The sequence below is a fragment of the Cucumis sativus genome, chromosome 2, assembly GCF_000004075.3.
Source record: "Cucumis sativus cultivar 9930 chromosome 2, Cucumber_9930_V3, whole genome shotgun sequence".
Taxonomy (NCBI): Eukaryota; Viridiplantae; Streptophyta; class Magnoliopsida; order Cucurbitales; family Cucurbitaceae; genus Cucumis; species Cucumis sativus.
The window spans coordinates 13590887-13602535 of NC_026656.2; the positions used below are offsets into that span (position 1 = coordinate 13590887).

Genomic DNA, 11649 nt, shown 5'->3' on the forward strand with positions numbered 1-11649 from the left:
CTATGAAAGAGAGTTGATGGCTGTAGTTCTATCAGTTCAAAAATGGAGGCATTATTTGCTGGGCAGGAAGTTCACCATACTTTCAGATCAAAAGGCTCTTAAATTCTTGCTTGAACAGAGAGAGGTACAGCCCCAATTCCAGAAATGGTTGACAAAGCTCCTTGGATATGATTTCGAGATTTTATATCAACCCGGACTTCAGAACAAGGCAGCGGACGCCCTATCTAGAATGGAGCAACCGGTGGAGCTGCACAGCTTGACAACTACTGGAATCATTGATGTGAAACTAATCGAGCAGGAAGTTGAGAATGATGCTGAACTTAAGAAAATTATGGAAAATCTGAAGAAAAATGCAGAAGAAGGAAGCAAGTTTCAAGTGGAAAAAGGAAGATTGCTCTATAAGGGGAGAATGGTAGTATCTCAAACTTCTACACTTATACCCAAGATCCTACATACTTTCCACGATTCTATCCTCGGGGACATTCTGGATTTTTAAGAACTTACGAGAGGATCAGTGGAGAACTATATTGGAGGGGTATGAAGGCTGAAATAAAGAAATATGTGGAACAATGCGAGATCTGCCAGAGAAACAAATACGAAGCAACCAAACCAGCTGGGGTACTTCAACCAATTCCAATTCCTGACAGAATCTTAGAAGATTGGACCATGGACTTTATTGAGGGGTTGCCACTAGCTGGAGGGGTTAATGTGATCATGGTGGTAGTTGATCGGCTGAGTAAGTATTCTTACTTTATATCATTGAGACATCCGTTTTCAGCCAAGCAAGTTGCTTCCATATTCATCGACAGAATAGTAAGCAAGCACGGCATTCCTAAGTCGATTATCACAGATCGGGATAAAATCTTTCTTAGTAATTTTTGGAAGGAACTGTTTGCAACCATGGGAACTATTCTAAAGAGGAGTACCGCGTTTCACCCACAAACTGATGGGCAGACAGAAAGGGTAAATAGATGTCTCGAAACTTATCTGCGATGCTTCTGTAATGAACAACCAAAAAAATGGGATAGACTGATTCCATGGGCAGAATTGTGGTATAATACCACCTTCCATGCATCCACCAAAATGACCCCTTTTCAGGCGGTATACCGCAGACCGCCTCCTCCCCTGTTATCCTATGGTTACAAGAAAACTCCTAATAATGAGGTTGACACGCTGCTGAAGGAACGTGACTTAGCCATCAATGCCTTAAAAGAACACCTGTGTGTAGCCTAGAACAGGATGATGAAAATGGCTGATCGAAATAGAAGAGAGTTAAAATTTAAGGTAGGAGATGAAGTCTACTTGAAATTGAGACCTTACCGGCAACGCTCCTTGGCTCGGAAGAAGTGTGAAAAGTTAGCACCTAAATATTACGGACCCTACAAAATTACTGAAGAAATAGGAGCAGTTGCGTACAGATTGATGTTACCGCCGGAAGCCAGTATCCACAATGTGTTCCATATTTCTCAGTTAAAACTGAAACTGGGTAGTCAACAAGCTGTTCAACACCAGCAACCTAGGCTAACGGAAGAGTTTGAGTTACAATTATGGCCGGAAACAGTGTTGGGAGTCCGTTGGAATCGGGAATTGGGAGGAAATGAATGGTTAATTAAGTGGAAAGGGCTGCCAGACAGTGAAACAACTTGGGAATCTGTTTTCCAAATGAACCAACAATTCCCTGACTTGCACCTTGAGGACAAGGTGAACCTGGAACCGAGGGGTATTGTAAGGCCCCCTATTATCCATACATACAAAAGGAGGGGTAAAAACGTAAAAGCTCACGCAGCAGAAAAGGGGAGAATATTAGGAAAAGAACATGAGAGTGGGGCCCACGGGGAAGAATGAGAAAAGAGCTATAAATAAGGCCTTATCGGGATTGGGGGCTAGGTTAACTTTTTGTCTTCATTTGGTCTGTAGAGGCTGCTAGGTCTAGGAAGGACTACTATCTTTTCCTGGGAGGTTTGACATGATATTATCATCTTTATTGCTTTCTTTTATATTTCCTTCTACTGTATCTCTTGGCATTTATATATAAATAAAGATCTACAGAGTGCTGTCTCTGTTTGCCAACTGTTTGGGTAATTTAGTATTTTATTTGTGGAGTTCTCTACAAAATTATAGCAATTCATTGCAAATAAGATGCAGTACCTTGATTTTATGGTTAAAGGTTCCAATTGTTTTTTCTTTTTAAGCTCTTATTTAGAAGGGATTCCATGCTGGTGAAAAACTCTAAGGACCTACTAGGCGGGTCGGGTTTTGCTTAGGCAAGAAAAGCGGAGAGGATCCCCACGAAAATTCTGAAACCGGGGATCTCGGCGCGCATTTTACTTGACCTAAGCGGCTGGCTTGGCTCCCTCTTTTTTTTCTCTCTCCCTCTCTACCGGCTGCCATGCTGGGTGAAAACTCTAAGGACCTACTAGGCGGGTCGGGTTTTGCTTAGGCAAGAAAAGCGGAGAGGATCCCCACGAAAATTCTGAAACCGGGGGATCTCGGCGCGCATTTTACTTGACCTAAGCGGCTGGCTTGGCTCCCTCTTTTTTTCTCTCTCTCCTCTCTACCGGCTGCCATGCTGGGTGAAAAACTCTAAGACCTACTAGGCGGGTCGGGTTTTGCTTAGGCAAGAAAAGCGGAGAGGATCCCCACGAAAATTCTGAAACCGGGGGATCTCGGCGCGCATTTTACTTGACCTAAGCGGCTGGCTTGGCTCCCTCTTTTTTTTTTCTCTCCCTCTCTACCGGCTGCCATGATGGGTGAAGAACTCTAAGGACCTACTAGGCGGGGTCGGGTTTTGCTTAGGCAAGAAAAGCGGAGAGGATCCCCACGAAAATTCTGAAACCGGGGGATCTCGGCGCGCATTTTACTTGACCTAAGCGGCTGGCTTGGCTCCCTCTTTTTTTTCTCTCTCCCTCTCTACCGGCTGCCATGCTGGGTGAAAAACTCTAAGGACCTACTAGGCGGGTCGGGTTTTGCTTAGGCAAGAAAAGCGGAGAGGATCCCCACGAAAATTCTGAAACCGGGGGATCTCGGCGCGCATTTTACTTGACCTAAGCGGCTGGCTTGGCTCCCTCTTTTTTTTTCTCTCCCTCTCTACCGGCTGCCATGATGGGTGAAGAACTCTAAGGACCTACTAGGCGGGTCGGGTTTTGCTTAGGCAAGAAAAGCGGAGAGGATCCCCACGAAAATTCTGAAACCGGGGGATCTCGGCGCGCATTTTACTTGACCTAAGCGGCTGGCTTGGCTCCCTCTTTTTTTTCTCTCTCCCTCTCTACCGGCTGCCATGCTGGGTGAAAAACTCTAAGGACCTACTAGGCGGGTCGGGTTTTGCTTAGGCAAGAAAAGCGGAGAGGATCCCCACGAAAATTCTGAAACCGGGGATCTCGGCGCGCATTTTACTTGACCTAAGCGGCTGGCTTGGCTCCCTCTTTTTTTTCTCTCTCCCTCTCTACCGGCTGCCATGCTGGGTGAAAAACTCTAAGGACCTACTAGGCGGGTCGGGTTTTGCTTAGGCAAGAAAAGCGGAGAGGATCCCCACGAAAATTCTGAAACCGGGGGATCTCGGCGCGCATTTTACTTGACCTAAGCGGCTGGCTTGGCTCCCTCTTTTTTTTCTCTCTCCCTCTCTACCGGCTGCCATGCTGGGTGAAAAACTCTAAGGACCTACTAGGCGGGTCGGGTTTTGCTTAGGCAAGAAAAGCGGAGAGGATCCCCACGAAAATTCTGAAACCGGGGGATCTCGGCGCGCATTTTACTTGACCTAAGCGGCTGGCTTGGCTCCCTCTTTTTTTTCTCTCTCCCTCTCTACCGGCTGCCATGCTGGGTGAAAAACTCTAAGGACCTACTAGGCGGGTCGGGTTTTGCTTAGGCAAGAAAAGCGGAGAGGATCCCCACGAAAATTCTGAAACCGGGGGATCTCGGCGCGCATTTTACTTGACCTAAGCGGCTGGCTTGGCTCCCTCTTTTTTTTCTCTCTCCCTCTCTACCGGCTGCCATGCTGGGTGAAAAACTCTAAGGACCTACTAGGCGGGTCGGGTTTTGCTTAGGCAAGAAAAGCGGAGAGGATCCCCACGAAAATTCTGAAACCGGGGGATCTCGGCGCGCATTTTACTTGACCTAAGCGGCTGGCTTGGCTCCCTCTTTTTTTTTCTCTCCCTCTCTACCGGCTGCCATGCTGGGTGAAAAACTCTAAGGACCTACTAGGCGGGTCGGGTTTTGCTTAGGCAAGAAAAGCGGAGAGGATCCCCACGAAAATTCTGAAACCGGGGGATCTCGGCGCGCATTTTACTTGCTACCTAAGCGGCTGGCTTGGCTCCCTCTTTTTTTTCTCTCTCCCTCTCTACCGGCTGCCATGCTGGGTGAAGAACTCTAAGGACCTACTAGGCGGGTCGGGTTTTGCTTAGGCAAGAAAAGCGGAGAGGATCCCCACGAAAATTCTGAAACCGGGGGATCTCGGCGCGCATTTTACTTGACCTAAGCGGCTGGCTTGGCTCCCTCTTTTTTTTCTCTCTCCCTCTCTACCGGCTGCCATGCTGGGTGAAAAACTCTAAGGACCTACTAGGGGGGTCGGGTTTTGCTTAGGCAAGAAAAGCGGAGAGGATCCCCACGAAAATTCTGAAACCGGGGGATCTCGGCGCGCATTTTACTTGACCTAAGCGGCTGGCTTGGCTCCCTCTTTTTTTTCTCTCTCCCTCTCTACCGGCTGCCATGCTGGGTGAAAACTCTAAGGACCTACTAGGCGGGTCGGGTTTTGCTTAGGGCAAGAAAAGCGGAGAGGATCCCCACGAAAATTCTGAAACCGGGGGATCTCGGCGCGCATTTTACTTGACCTAAGCGGCTGGCTTGGCTCCCTCTTTTTTTTCTCTCTCCCTCTCTACCGGCTGCCATGCTGGGTGAAGAACTCTAAGGACCTACTAGGCGGGGTCGGGTTTTGCTTAGGCAAGAAAAGCGGAGAGGATCCCCACGAAAATTCTGAAACCGGGGGATCTCGGCGCGCATTTTACTTGACCTAAGCGGCTGGCTTGGCTCCCTCTTTTTTTTCTCTCCCTCTCTACCGGCTGCCATGCTGGGTGAAAACTCTAAGGACCTACTAGGCGGGTCGGGTTTTGCTTAGGCAAGAAAAGCGGAGAGGATCCCCACGAAAATTCTGAAACCGGGGATCTCGGCGCGCATTTTACTTGACCTAAGCGGCTGGCTTGGCTCCCTCTTTTTTTTCTCTCTCCTCTCTACCGGCTGCCATGCTGGGTGAAAACTCTAAGGACCTACTAGGCGGGTCGGGTTTTGCTTAGGCAAGAAAAGCGGAGAGGATCCCCACGAAAATTCTGAAACCGGGGGATCTCGGCGCGCATTTTACTTGACCTAAGCGGCTGGCTTGGCTCCCTCTTTTTTTTTCTCTCCCTCTCTACCGGCTGCCATGCTGGGTGAAAACTCTAAGGACCTACTAGGCGGGTCGGGTTTTGCTTAGGCAAGAAAAGCGGAGAGGATCCCCACGAAAATTCTGAAACCGGGGGATCTCGGCGCGCATTTTACTTGACCTAAGCGGCTGGCTTGGCTCCCTCTTTTTTTTCTCTCTCCCTCTCTACCGGCTGCCATGCTGGGTGAAAACTCTAAGGACCTACTAGGCGGGTCGGGTTTTGCTTAGGCAAGAAAAGCGGAGAGGATCCCCACGAAAATTCTGAAACCGGGGGATCTCGGCGCGCATTTTACTTGACCTAAGCGGCTGGCTTGGCTCCCTCTTTTTTTTCTCTCTCCCTCTCTACCGGCTGCCATGCTGGGTGAAAACTCTAAGGACCTACTAGGCGGGTCGGGTTTTGCTTAGGCAAGAAAAGCGGAGAGGATCCCCACGAAAATTCTGAAACCGGGGGATCTCGGCGCGCATTTTACTTGACCTAAGCGGCTGGCTTGGCTCCCTCTTTTTTTTTCTCTCCCTCTCTACCGGCTGCCATGATGGGTGAAGAACTCTAAGACCTACTAGGCGGGGTCGGGTTTTGCTTAGGCAAGAAAAGCGGAGAGGATCCCCACGAAAATTCTGAAACCGGGGGATCTCGGCGCGCATTTTACTTGACCTAAGCGGCTGGCTTGGCTCCCTCTTTTTTTTCTCTCTCCCTCTCTACCGGCTGCCATGCTGGGTGAAAAACTCTAAGGACCTACTAGGCGGGTCGGGTTTTGCTTAGGCAAGAAAAGCGGAGAGGATCCCCACGAAAATTCTGAAACCGGGGGATCTCGGCGCGCATTTTACTTGACCTAAGCGGCTGGCTTGGCTCCCTCTTTTTTTTCTCTCTCCCTCTCTACCGGCTGCCATGCTGGGTGAAAAACTCTAAGGACCTACTAGGCGGGTCGGGTTTTGCTTAGGCAAGAAAAGCGGAGAGGATCCCCACGAAAATTCTGAAACCGGGGGATCTCGGCGCGCATTTTACTTGACCTAAGCGGCTGGCTTGGCTCCCTCTTTTTTTTCTCTCTCCCTCTCTACCGGCTGCCATGCTGGGTGAAAAACTCTAAGGACCTACTAGGCGGGTCGGGTTTTGCTTAGGCAAGAAAAGCGGAGAGGATCCCCACGAAAATTCTGAAACCGGGGGATCTCGGCGCGCATTTTACTTGACCTAAGCGGCTGGCTTGGCTCCCTCTTTTTTTTCTCTCTCCCTCTCTACCGGCTGCCATGCTGGGTGAAAAACTCTAAGGACCTACTAGGCGGGTCGGGTTTTGCTTAGGCAAGAAAAGCGGAGAGGATCCCCACGAAAATTCTGAAACCGGGGGATCTCGGCGCGCATTTTACTTGACCTAAGCGGCTGGCTTGGCTCCCTCTTTTTTTTTCTCTCCCTCTCTACCGGCTGCCATGCTGGGTGAAAAACTCTAAGGACCTACTAGGCGGGTCGGGTTTTGCTTAGGCAAGAAAAGCGGAGAGGATCCCCACGAAAATTCTGAAACCGGGGGATCTCGGCGCGCATTTTACTTGACCTAAGCGGCTGGCTTGGCTCCCTCTTTTTTTTCTCTCTCCCTCTCTACCGGCTGCCATGCTGGGTGAAAAACTCTAAGGACCTACTAGGCGGGTCGGGTTTTGCTTAGGCAAGAAAAGCGGAGAGGATCCCCACGAAAATTCTGAAACCGGGGGATCTCGGCGCGCATTTTACTTGACCTAAGCGGCTGGCTTGGCTCCCTCTTTTTTTTTCTCTCTCCTCTCTACCGGCTGCCATGCTGGGTGAAAAACTCTAAGGACCTACTAGGCGGGTCGGGTTTTGCTTAGGCAAGAAAAGCGGAGAGGATCCCCACGAAAATTCTGAAACCGGGGGATCTCGGCGCGCATTTTACTTGACCTAAGCGGCTGGCTTGGCTCCCTCTTTTTTTTCTCTCTCCCTCTCTACCGGCTGCCATGCTGGGTGAAGAACTCTAAGAAACCTACTAGGCGAGGTCGGGTTTTGCTTAGGCAAGAAAAGCGGAGAGGATCCCCACGAAAATTCTGAAACCGGGGGATCTCGGCGCGCATTTTACTTGACCTAAGCGGCTGGCTTGGCTCCCTCTTTTTTTTCTCTCTCCCTCTCTACCGGCCTGCCATGCTGGGTGAAAAACTCTAAGGACCTACTAGGCGGGTCGGGTTTTGCTTAGGCAAGAAAAGCGGAGAGGATCCCCACGAAAATTCTGAAACCGGGGGATCTCGGCGCGCATTTTACTTGACCTAAGCGGCTGGCTTGGCTCCCTCTTTTTTTTCTCTCTCCCTCTCTACCGGCTGCCATGCTGGGTGAAAAACTCTAAGGACCTACTAGGCGGGGTCGGGTTTTGCTTAGGCAAGAAAAGCGGAGAGGATCCCCACGAAAATTCTGAAACCGGGGGATCTCGGCGCGCATTTTACTTGACCTAAGCGGCTGGCTTGGCTCCCTCTTTTTTTTTTTCTCTCCCTCTCTACCGGCTGCCATGATGGGTGAAGAACTCTAAGAACCTACTAGGGTGGGTCGGGTTTTGCTTAGGCAAGAAAAGCGGAGAGGATCCCCACGAAAATTCTGAAACCGGGGGATCTCGGCGCGCATTTTACTTGACCTAAGCGGCTGGCTTGGCTCCCTCTTTTTTTTCTCTCTCCCTCTCTACCGGCTGCCATGCTGGGTGAAGAACTCTAGTGACCCACTAGGCGGGGGTCGGGTTTTGCAACTCTAAGCAGCTTGGTCGTATTGTTTTGTTTTTATCGGCTGTTATGTTTGGGTGAAGAACTCTAAGAACTTGCCGACTTTGCTTTCTACTTGACCTAACAATCATATTTTGCTTTCAAACAATCTTATACAAATGTGTATGGCCAAAAGAGGGATTTAAAATTAATATAAAAAAGGCAGTAGAATATGGCAAAAAAGGGGATTAAAATTGAGATAAAAAAGGCAACCGCAACATATTATTATGTACATAATTCACAATATTCAGAAAATGAACCAAGTGTTCTACTCATTTCTAAGCTATCAATATATGCATTTTCAACATATGTAACATATTCAAATAACAAATACAATCACAAATCCGAGCTCCGTTCTCATGGGTTAGGCATATATGCTTTTTTATGCTAAAAAGCGAAGTTAGACATGGTACTTATTCTAAGCATAGAGCATTGCAAAAGTTTCTAAATTTTGACATTTTTAGCAAAATTTGCAAAATGAAAATTTCCCAAAGGACATGGAATGTGCAAGGCTACAACCCCACCCCCCACTTAAAAAATTTGCATTGTCCTCAAAGCATTTTAAGCAAGATTCTACGGATGGAAAGAAAAAAAAAAGAGAACAGAAGACCTCCCCTTGTAACCTAGTTTCTTCATGGAAGCTTGCTTGCAAAGATCCCAAGTTTTGGTTATGTTTCATTTTCCTTTATTCCTACAAAAAGAAAACAAGAATTTCCATCGCATTTTATTAAAGAGGTTAAACTAAAAATTTTAGAAAAATGTGCAGAATTGTTTAAGCTCGGTTGCATTTTCTAAGCATCACTTGAATTATTAAAACGACCTAACAAATATTCAATACAAGTTCGTAATTCATAACCTACCAAAAAGTTCAAAAAGAATTGTTGTAAATTACATACATCAATAAACTTACTTCAGCATTCATTTGGGGTATTGTAGGTTCATATTAAAAAAGTAGTCATTCATGTCGTGATGCAAAGGCCCTTTTTATGTATCTAAAACTAAAATCACGAAAATCATCGTGGACATGCCAGCACAACAAACTGAATTTCCATGGGAAGCCTTTGCTAACAAAATGGTTGACAATAATTACTCAGACAAGAGAGAATGACTATAATTAATTAACAGAAGTACAAATCAATATAGGTGCACAACCACCAAGCCCCAACAAAAGGAACAATAAATTTCAATAACAAAAGAAAGGTAGTATCAGGACTATCCTTACTTGTTATCGAAGAAGATACCTTGGCTCTGGTAAGCCCAATGCTCTGCCTTACAACGTTCAATTACCTCAGTACTGCAGCGTTTCTTCAAAGTTTGGGAATCTACCTAAAACATAAATATATATTCCAACTTGAAAACCTCCATGTCAGAAACTTTACTTTATTTATCAAACCAGATGCTATGCAAGAATTAGTTAGCAGAAATACAACATAAATAGTAATGATATTCTTTGGGGAGGGGATAAAAGCATCTTTCATCTTAGAAATAAGCTTAGCAGTTAGCACTAACCTTTATATAAGAAGTTAACACCGGTTTGATTGCTTCTTAAAGTTCAGCTACGAAATCTGGTAAAGAGAAAGACCTAATCCATAATGTTAAAGAGGAAAAGACCAAGTCAGATTCCTTTATTCAAACAGGTTAGTATCACATCTCCAAAGGAAAAAACTTACGGACCTCTGCGACGAATTTCCTTGAATGATGTAGCAGCACCTGATTCTTCAAACATAGTTTCATTTATGCTATGAAAAATAAGATTGATAAATAAAACTTTCGGCTACAATGAGCCACATAAACATAAAGCTGTGACAGGAAAACAAAAGCTAACAGATAATTAACTATACAGTTTGTAAGCAAAATACCAAATAGCCCATAATCAAGATCACAACTGAAGCAAACAATAATGTGTAGTTTATCATTTCCAACCAAATAATTCAATAACAAATAAGGTCAAATGGCCAAATAATATGTCCTTTCACATAAATATTTACTCCTGAATTTTTTGAAGGATAATGTTACCGCTTCTCTCCCACGTTTCACAAAAATTCTTTTACATATTATATTTTTTTTACATCTTCCTATTGAAGAATCTCATTTGAGCATTTTGTGGTCAATTTGACTTGAAAGAAACGGCCAAACTTTCAATAAGAAAGAAGCAAGATGCCCAGTTTTTTTTAACTGCTGTTTTTCTCTACTTTTTTTTTTCTTTAACTTGCTGTAAATTGGAGATGTTTTCCATAACTACTTTGGCTTATGTAATTTACCTTCTCCCTAAATGCAACCATAAATCAAACAAACTAGATGAATAAATTTACACCACAGAAATCCATCCTATGAAGACTACAGCGGAGAAAGACGGGATAAGGATAAAGCATAGGAAGAGCAAATACCCCATGGGAAGTAAACTGATAAAAAATACTTTGTCTTGAGAGTAATATATCCCGAACCAATTTTCTGCCAGCCATTAAGATTTACCCACTGCAACTCTGCACACAAATATTTTCTTATAAACAATAATTAACACAATCTAATTGGTATCTTATGGATATAAAAGACAGCATGGATCCATATTGAAAGGATTTCAAATTAGTCTACGAACAAAGAATTTGGAAGGATTTGTGATCAACTAAGGAGCTCTCGACTTTCTTCGCTGGAATTTACCTTCCTTGGGTACTTATCGACCAGAGACTGGAAGTAATTGTGCTCTTCGTCCATAGTAGTCATCCAACCAGCAAGGGAAAGACCACGACGCGCAGTGGAATAGGAAAAAGAGCGTCGAGCACAGCCTTCGTGTCACCAGCAATCGTTTTTCCTTTATTGGTAGACCGAAAAGGCTTTGTCAAGCAGGCAGGCATGATTGTCACTCGATCGACAGTTGAGAAATCCAGCGCTGTTAGGGCCGGGAGAAGAAGATGGCCGTGAATCGCGATTTTGAGGAAGACGAAGAAGATAAGAGAAGGGGAGAGGACGAGAAAGTAGAGAGAGAGCCGTTAGAGAAGAAGTAGGGAAGAAATTCTTTTATTTAAAATTCAATTGCATTATTTATTTATTTATTTAATTTCTTTTTATTTATTTATTTAATTTAAATAATATACATAAATTTGCAAATTGGAATATATAGTTATATTACTTATTATAGAATATAAAATGAAAATAGTGATTAGTAGTGATTAGAAGAAATGTCTAAAATAAACAAAAATAATAAATATTCAAAAAAGATATTCTTTTTTTATTTAAATAATACGAAGGCTAGTACCCTTCGGGAAGTGATTGGTCTGTCATATGCTATAAACGGGATTAAACTCCATTTCTCATACTTTCACTCATTGATTAACTCATTGTTAAGATTAGGTTAGGTATATTTCGATTTCACACTAAGCCAAGAAATTCAAGAACGATAAACTTTAAAATTTGGGATAGGGATCAACAAGTTATTGAAATTTTTTTCCTCGCCAAGTAGAATTGCTTTATCAATGATTCGGTGAATGTATCTATGTTCAGTTCGTGTG

General features: G+C 44.9%; 1 long non-coding RNA gene across 1 annotated transcript; it reads right to left on the reverse strand.

Moving 5' to 3' along the window:
• Window positions 1-10509: 10509 nt before the first annotated feature.
• LOC116402171 lies at window positions 10510-11129 on the reverse strand. The gene is made up of 2 exons (XR_004214615.1): window positions 10802-11129; window positions 10510-10626 (listed from the first exon to the last, which is right to left on the reverse strand). It is a non-coding gene; the product is annotated as an uncharacterized LOC116402171 (long non-coding RNA).
• Between the last annotated feature and the right edge of the window lie 520 nt (window positions 11130-11649).